Here is a 6170-nt window from a genome sequence, read left to right as displayed (position 1 = left end):
ATCATGTTTTGCAGTAAGATAATATTCACTCATAGTAATATAACCACCTGTAATAAAACACATCGCGTTTTGCAGAAATACAAGAAAGTCTATGCAGTAACATGGATATAAGCAGGTTGATTTGTGTATGTGTGCTTTGTAATCGAGCTAACACTACTGGAATATTTGCAGGCGGGCTAAAATGGGCTTCCCAGGCGGGCCGGTGTTCCGCCTGTAGGCAATCGCGTGTGAAGATCGGTTATCTTCCCAGGCGGGTGGCCGGTCCGCCTGGGAACGTCATCTTCCCAAGCGGAAGGGAGCTAGGAGGACCGCTTGGGAAGATATAAAAAACCCGCCCACGAAGATAGGATTTGACCGCCTGGGAAATTAGCAATAAGAATTGAAAATAGCCGCAATATTGTATTAATAATTTTTTGAATAATGTTGTAATTAATTAATTCATAATTAATGATAGTAACTAATAAACATTCAATACTGATATGTATTGCATTCAAAGTATCATACAAAAATTTGTACATTAGTTTATATTGTCCACTTCGAATACACACTATCATCTATAACTAATAAACACATCATGGCATCGCGTTATTCCACTCCCGAAGAACCTTATATTCATCGCTTGAAACCAGGATGCTGTCTGGGTCGAAAAACTTGCCTAAGACATGACAACACTCGCGGTAGATAAATTGCCTAAGACATGACAACACTCATGGTGGATGAATTGGCAAAGGTCCCGTTGCACATTTTTAATACTCATATCGTCGAATCCTTGTTCGACATTCAATTCTAGGCAACTGAAAGAACGATAGTACATTAGTACGATCTAGAAGTGTAGTTCTCCAATACACTTGTACGTTGAGTTGAGAGACTTACATCCTCTGCGTTAACCCTGTACCTCCCATTAACCCGGAGGAATTTGCTTGCGTAGTACCCGTAGATGATAGTGCCCTTAGGTTGCTTGTGACACTTCATGAGATAGAAGAAAGTAGTTAAATTTTGAAATGAGTAAAACTATTGAAATGCATTAAGTGAGTTAGTATTACGTACCGGCCAATACATATATACTAGAAGCTTCTCCCTTGTTTTTGTTTGTTCTCCACCCCTGAACTTGTAGTAGTTATACGCACTGTATGGAATTTTTTACCGTTTCGCATTAAGGACCGTTATTTAATTATAATACATTAATAGTAGGCATGCAAGTATGAGAATCACTTACTATTGTAAGATTTGTAGAAATTATTTATATGTCTTGTGAGAATAATCAAGGGGGTCCAAGACTGTCACTATGCCGGTCTTCGGGTAGATAATGAAACATATGTAATGATCGCTACATAATGGCGATGCAGTTAGTCACATATGAAATAACACAGGTATGTACAATGAAATATACTTGACTTACTTGAAGTTGTACGCAACCATGATGACTCTTATTTTGGAAGTGCAAGAAAGCTCGTCCAATATACTGTACGACAATAATCATCTTCTACTTGTGCAAGCTCTTCTTGTATTCCGCTATCTCTGTAGGAGTCTTGTCCTTGAGCTGCTCGGAGTTTGGTGATAGTCTCACGGTATGCTGAGTTTGACAGATCCTTGTTAGATCCAGAAATCCGATAGGTTTCCCTAAATTCTCAGCATCCATGTTTTGCATACTATAATAGCAATTTGTTAATAATTGATCACATACTTATTCATGCAATAAATAAACACTCATACTCACAAGCACCATGCAACAACGTAGTTTACATCCATCTTTTCTCGACGATGGATGGCGTGCAGATCATTGAAATCAAGCCAAATGAATCCTTCACAGGCTAAAGTTTTTGCCAGTGATCGAATTGTTAGATTAGTTAGGCCTTTCTTGCTGGCTTCCATGTACCATTTATGTAGCCTTATCTCCCATGGAGCCTCATCAAGTGCATAATCTGGCAGAAAAGCTTTTGTCGACGAGTGATACTCGCGGATCGGAAGAATAGGGTATTGGGGTACGTTGGAACAGGGATCTACGTAGTACGACATCAAAACAGACAAAAGACAAGGATTATACTAGTTCATGCTCCTTATCAGGTAATAGCTCTAGTCCAGTTTATATGGGATTGATGATGATGAGAACAGATTACAAAAAGAGTAACTGAATACGCGATGCCGATGAGATCGTAGTCGAGGAATTCGACGGCATCTCTCGGCGAGTTGGCTCCGTGGACTCCGGCTTCGTAAACTTTGGTGGGTGTGTTGGCGATGAGGTGCGATGCCCTTCGCCTCTCCCTAGGGGTCCCTTTTATATCGTGGGATACCTTGACCCTCAAGTAAGACTTGGAGATATGTAAACCGACACGATATACTAGAGATTTTACCCTTTCCAAGTAGGACTTCTCTAATCCCTTAACTTCGTGGAGATATTTTCCATAATTTGAGGTAAATTACTAACAGTGTATATGGGAACCAACCGTATACTTGAAGGTATACCTTATTGGTATATTTCATAAATTGTTGGATAGAAGGTATGCCTTATCCGTAACCCTGACAGTAGCCCCCGACTTCAACTTAAATGAATTCATGTCCTCGCATGCGACTTCTCCTAATAGAGCGTTGTCGTACTCGTTAGATCAATCTCGGTTATATAACCGTAGAGATATAGAGTTATCGATAACGCTCTTAGGGAGCCTATCTATGCGGGTTTTGAATTTAAATTGAAGTCTGAACAATGGTCCTCAATGGGCCTCAGAAATTTTCGGTGGCAATCTCTCCCCTTTCCTCGAAATGCGAACCGTCAAGTAGTGCGCTTATTTAATGGGATTTTGGGATCCATTTTGAGTCCGTTTACCAAAAAACTCTCATTGTTCCCCCGCTTCCCCGGACTCTACGTCTCCCTAATCTCCTGCGCCCTTCACCAGTGATCTTCTTCCGGCGATCCTCCCCCAATGGCGGACCTCGAGCAATCTTCCTCCGATGCCGCCACACTGAAGAAGCTGTACACCGAAGGAGCCATCCCTCCAAAGCAAACCATGGCGAGGGAGGCAGGAGGTACTGTTCATTCTCCCATTTTAGGTCGCATGGTAGCGGTAGAGGATTTCATCCGATGTGGCTTTCTACCTCCTCCTTCTGAATTCCTCTTGCTGATCTTAAACTTCTACGGGATTTCTCTTTTACACCTAAACCCCAACTCCATCGCTTTTCTGAGCATATTTGTTCATCTTTGCGAGGCCTACATTGGGGTAGTGCCTTTCCTTGATCTTTTCCACTTTTTCTATGAACTCTGGTGGATGGAACCCAATCGGGTTTCAGGATGTTGTGGATTCCGCCTTCGTGATGGCATGAAGGAGAGATACATCCCACTTCAATGCCACTCATCCCGGAGCTAGTGGAGGACGAGATGGTTCTACCTCGAAATAAAAGAACTCGACCCGGTTCTTATCGTACCCGAGGTTCAACCAGATCGCTCCGAGGACTAGACCTCCAAACCTCCGATGACGCCCTCTCTCCAAGCCTTTGTCGATATTGTGAGCGGTCTTCGCGAGCGAGGATGGACTGGCTATGAAGTCGTTGACGACTTCGTTAGTCGTCAGATCAACCGCTGCAAGCCCGCACTCACCCCGCATTCGACTACGCGGGAACCGAGGACGTAACTCGGATTTCTTCACGGGGTATTCATCCTTGCGTTGCACGTTATTCTTGCTCCTGATGTTGAAAACATAGACGAGATCTAACCGTACTTCCTTGCATCTTTTTTATTTCAGATCTTCCTGACGACACGGTGGCGCAGCGAGTCAGGGAGGTCCTGATCAGCGCGCTTTCCACGGCCGAAGAGGTGCCGGCCTCGCTTTGCGATAAGTCAGCGGCCGAGAAGGCTGCCGCCATCAATGTAAGCGAGAACCGGGACATCTCGTATCTCTGATTCCTTTGAAGGGCCAAAGTGACTTCAACCCTTGCAGATTTGGCCGTTGATGGATGTAATCGGTCCATTTGTCGATCACCAGGCTTCTGCTTCGCTGAAGGAGAAGGTCGACGACGAAGTCACCAAGGTCTCCTCCATTCCCGTCATCGCCGGGGGCAGCGGCACCAAGCGGAAGCCGTGGGCGAGATCGAGCGCTTCCATCGGTTCTCAGCAGAAGTCTGCCGGCTCCGAGATAAGGCGCGCTGTCTCCGCTCTTTAGTTTCCTTCCCAACGGTGCCGAAGACGGGGTCATGATTTGCTATCTTATGCAGGACACGGGCAGCCTAGCCTCTCCTCCGAAGAGGAGGACATTGAAGCAGCCCGCCGGTAGGTAAGTGAAATTCTTGACCAATCTTGTTGTCGCATTTTCCGATCTTCGCTGATGTCGTCTGTTGACCTTAGTAGGAGAGCGGTGGTCTCCTCGCAGAGCAGGAGTGAGGTGGCGACGAGCGGATCTACTGCCGCTATCATTCCTCGTGTGGAGGTCGCTCCCACCATCACCGAGTCCGCGGGACCCGCTGCCGCTCCTGTGGTCGCGCCGCCGCCTGTCGTGACCACTTGGTCTGACGTGGTGGTGGAGTGCCATTGCCTCCTCGACAACAGCTCTTGGGTGGTGGCGGCCCAGATAGATCGGGCGGAGGCCCGTCCGACGGCGGCAGACGAAAGGGTAGCGCAACTGGAGGCGGAGCTCGAAGTCGCCCGTGAGGACCTTCAGAAGATGATGGAACTCGTGGCCGGCAACGAGATGCAGCGCCAAGGTCTAGAGAAGAGGATGAACGATACATAGGACAACCTCTTTTCCATCCGCGACTCCCTCCGCAAGACCTTCACCTGGCTGCACCAACTGGCGTTTGTCGTGCGGGGCGAAGTCTTCCATCCCGACGCATCCTGACGAGAAGTCGCTGACGTCGGCGTTGTCAGAGCTTGTGGACGAGATGGAGACCATCCCATCACGGCACGCCACCCATATTGCGGAGGAGATCTCCAACGGAATCCACATGGGGGCGTGTCACGTCCTTGCGTGAGTGAAGCTCGCTTTTCCCGACGCTGACCTCAAGGACATCTTGGCGAAAGGGGCAGCTAATGCCACGCGGGAGAGTGTGATGGAGAGCGTGTCGGATCTCGGGGAGAGTGTTCTCCCTCTTTTTGAGGAGTAATTTTTCTCCGTCTTGTGTTATGGTCTTTGTAAAAACGCTTTCGTTGTTTTATGGACGCAGTAGATTCCTCTTACGAGTCATTTGTTGATCTATCGCATTCCTTTGTCTCCCGTAGTTATGTAGATCCCGAGAACGTCCAGCAAGGCGGAGATCCTGATGTCGAGATGGTCGAGTTGCCTTCCCCGAGCGATGCCGTCAAGGACGGTGGATTGGATGCGACTTTCTGCCCGCCTGAGGCTGGCGAAGTCGGACTCCCACGTGAGAATCCGGGTGTGATGTTTTAGAGAAATCCCTCTTTTAAACTTGCGAGTTTTTTTTAAGAGGTAGCATCTCTTACATCTTCTACCCTTTGCAGATCTTGACAGTGTCATCGCTGAACGGGATAGGCGTATCGACTACTGGAGGATGAAGTTTGAAATCACCGAACTGGAGCGATCACTCGTGGTTGTGAAGAAGGACCAAGCCATGGAGGCCCTCCGAGGTCGCGAGGTCTGGGTGAACTCGTATCTCAAGAGCTGCTGCAGTGCCATGGCTGATATCTGCTGTCAGTTGAAGGTTGACCGCCCGGAGCCCGAGGAGAGTACGACGGGCTACTTGCCTTGGATGAGGGGGGCGTGTGCTCAGCTCGAGGGTATAGGACAGCGTATCGACATCAGCCTGAAGGAGGAGTGTCGTCGTGCCAGCCGCTACGCTGGAGGCCACGTCCTCGCTGTTGGTATTTCTTAATGACATTACTAGAAATATAATTCCCAGCAATGGCGCAGAAATACTTCTGGTATATTATGGTTACAGAGTTCATCCGCAAGCGCACGGATATACCATTGTAGCATTTCACCCGAGAGTATTCCAAGGGTATCATATTTATTTTATCCCGTGGGAAGATCATGTAGAGACTGCCACATGTACGCCATGTAGACCAAAACCACCGCGGATTGGGTCGAGAGGGGTAATTCGTCCGGTATTCATAGTTGGGGGTGAAGAATGCCTGGTTTTGTTGTTCTGGGGGCTAATTCGGACGACCGCGATAGTTCCGGGGGGGGAGGGGGGCAATTCGTACTTTAGATATATACTACCTAGTACAA

The sequence above is a fragment of the Oryza sativa genome, chromosome 8, assembly GCF_034140825.1.
Source record: "Oryza sativa Japonica Group chromosome 8, ASM3414082v1".
Lineage (NCBI taxonomy): Eukaryota > Viridiplantae > Streptophyta > Magnoliopsida > Poales > Poaceae > Oryza > Oryza sativa.
The sequence above is the reverse complement of the archived record's forward strand: the minus strand, read 5'-3'. Positions refer to the sequence as shown.